Raw genomic sequence first — 3,073 nt, 5'->3', positions numbered from 1 at the left:
GCTGCTTCCAACAGTGAGACAGTCCCACTAGATTGGCATGTTAAAATGTCCGACTTTACAGCAGATATAAGTATGTTCACAAACTGAAACAAAGAAAACTGGGTAGAATTTTTTTTAACACTAACATGTTCAAATGGCATTAAGGCTTATTAAAGCATTATTAGGGGCGTGGCCTGAATGGCAACATACGCAGCTGTAGCTGCTAGCTGTCTGCTAGGCTTCACCTCAGCAAAGTTCAGGAGTCCCTGAACTTAAATGAGGCATGGTTGGTAGATTCCCCTCTGCTTGTTTTGTTTAGAGGAACACTAAATTATCTGAGAAAAACATTAATTTATAGAACTGCTTAAATTTGGTTTCCATGAAAAGCTCCTCAATCAAAACAGAAAAACTTTTGATCTTTTCACTTTCTGGCCTTTTGTTCTAACATTGAAGACCACCCCGTTGGAGTGTGTTTGTTGTATCTTGGTACAGATTGCTCTTCATTAGAACAAAATCACATCTTTGATTTGGTTCAGCTTCTCTGATGGCTTTTGCCTCTTCATCTTCTGTTCCTGAGAAACAATAAATCAGCCACACTCAAAAAAATGAATGAGGTGGATTGTTCAGTGTATATTAATTATTTATTTTCATTTTACTTAAAATATATTTTTTTGTTAAGTTAACATATGTTTTTCTAATCAAGTCTACGTAATTGTGTCTATTATTCAACGTACATAATACTAATGTGTTACTTGATCGCATAACATTTAAGTTAAGTCAATTAGGATCGATATACCTTGTATATCCACAAGGTGGCAGTAATGCAAAAACAGTTGTAATGAAACCGCGCAGAACAAGAAGGTTTCACGGCTTGTGCCTGCTCATGCGCAAGACTTCAAATTTAACTGAAAAAGGCTGTTTTGGCGCCAAGCTGCTGTTTCTTTGAGAGGTAAGACCACTTTTTTCTTTGACTATGTTGTGTAGTATCTATATGTCCAGCATGGTTATATTTTGCGTTTGTCTTACAAGACATGTTATATCGTTTGCGTGTGCTTGTTTTACATTAGTTTTACTGGGTCCTGGACATGCTTATTTTGTGGACTGTGTAAGAAACATTTTTATTGTTTTTTGTTTTATTAAGGGATTAGCTACAGGGGTTCATGGGGTTATTCTTTCAAGGGGTTATTTTTCCATTTGCTTTCTTGGGATTCCTTTTCTGTAATCCGAGAGTCGGAAATATCGAATAGGATAGCAAGGATAGCATAAAGTGACATTTAAAATCCAAAAAGTCAAGGGCGAAAGCCACTGTGACACCATTGTTCTGCTCTATCAGTAATCTGTATTATGTAAAAATGGTCTGTAAATACAGCATGTTTCCTAGCGGAGTTATACATATCAATGTAGTTATAAATTACAGTTTGTGAAAGTACACACTTAATTTTTTTAATAAAATTATTCAAGACATATGAGTGGACAGACAATGGAGGTCGACAGACCTGGTGATAATTGCTTCTATAGAAAGTTAGCACATGGCAGTGTCAATCTCTTGCTTTTCTTCTGAGTAGTATTTTATTTAGTTGTAATTCAAACAATAATTTGCTTCTTGAAATTAAGGAATTAATTTTTTTTTTTCTTTATAAATCTCAGATCCTGCCTTTACCTGCTCCCTCCTATACTGATGTGGTGTATGTGGTATTGCTGAGCTTGTATGTGGTATGTGAACTGTTATACTTTTAAAAACAAAACTGTTTTATAAGTTAAGTTTTCTTTTGTGACCCATCCCATGCCCCTGTTATTTCTTCTCCACATCTGAACCATGGTAAAGGTTGCAGTTCAAGGGCCTGAGGCATGAAATTCTTTTCAGATCAGCTGTGATCAATATTTTTTGGAACTTGATAAATAACAATAAAAGCTGTAATGGCTCCATTAGCATTTTGTGTAAATGTTTGTGTTAAAATTATAGCTTTAATGAGGTCTTACTACATTAGTTTTAGTTTGTATATGTGTACATATAGTATGTATATTTACAGTACAGTATGTTGTGTTTGTTGACATATTTTCAGGTGGAAGCAGAATATGTGAGGATTACTACTGCTGCACATGTTCCAAGGCTTTTTACACAACTTGACCAATACACTGACCAGCTCATAAAAGTCTTCAAGAAAAAAGGAGGCGTTGCAGGGAAGAAAATTAGACAAACTTTGGCCCCAGCCACACAGGTGCGTTATTCTGTTGGTAGCAAAATATTATGGCTAATAAGATCATTTTCAAATTTAAACAGCTAGTGTATGGTAGCTGCACAGTGCACTTACATTTATATTAAGCAAGACAAAGTTTGGTACTCAAAACGTTGGAAAATTTAAATTACCTAAACATATGTAAAATCTGATCCCTTGATTTAGGTTAAACCAGAAGTGAATGTTTTTATGTTATGTTTTGAATGCAAAAAAGATGATGTATTAGTTTGTCTTTACCTCCATTATGGACATATATAATGTGGTGGAAACCCTGCCCAACAGGTTAACTATTCATGTCCATGTGATGATTAGTTGGTCTTGTGTACATGTCTATCTGTGCAGTGGATATGTCATTCATTTTGCGTATAATGTGAGTTTCTGTCATCCTAAAGTATATCTGTTTTCTCTTCCTGTATCTCTGCCACTCTCTACAGAAGGAAACCATTGAAAAGGGGAGGGAGTGTGTCCTCAGGGCACTACCTTTTTACCTGAATGAAGACCCAAGCATCCTCTTCAAAGAATAATTGGTTGGTAATTTTAGTTTAGTTTTTTATCTGTATTAAACCAAATTTTGAATAACTAATGTTGTTGCATGTTGTAATGTTGTTGTTGTTGTAATTTGCATGGAACCTGTTTAAATGTTTTGGGAAATCTTCTTGTATACCCAAACTATTTATATTTATCGTTGAATCTGTAGTCTAAAATAGTGGCGCACTGGGGTGCATGTCCCTAATATTGTGTTTACGTCATTAAAGGGTAGCTTTGGCCCTTTTTCTTTCTTTTTTTAAAACTGGATGCCATTTTTCTATGTTTTTGTGTCTAAGCTACAGCTGTTCAGAGGGAGCTGGAACAAATTA

At 35.1% G+C, this 3,073-nt stretch overlaps 1 long non-coding RNA gene across 1 annotated transcript; it reads left to right on the top strand.

Moving 5' to 3' along the window:
* Window positions 1-735: 735 nt before the first annotated feature.
* LOC146616482 (uncharacterized) lies at window positions 736-2,737 on the top strand. Its single transcript, XR_014906948.1, has 4 exons — window positions 736-928; window positions 1,627-1,692; window positions 2,043-2,198; window positions 2,651-2,737. It is a non-coding gene; the product is annotated as an uncharacterized LOC146616482 (long non-coding RNA).
* The last annotated feature ends 336 nt before the right edge of the window (window positions 2,738-3,073 follow it).

This window comes from Diplotaxodon limnothrissa, linkage group LG16 (genome assembly GCF_057381915.1).
Source record: "Diplotaxodon limnothrissa isolate DT_005_m linkage group LG16, D_limnothrissa_male_GT1.1, whole genome shotgun sequence".
NCBI lineage: Eukaryota > Metazoa > Chordata > Actinopteri > Cichliformes > Cichlidae > Diplotaxodon > Diplotaxodon limnothrissa.
The sequence above is the reverse complement of the archived record's forward strand: the minus strand, read 5'-3'. Positions and strand labels throughout refer to the sequence as shown.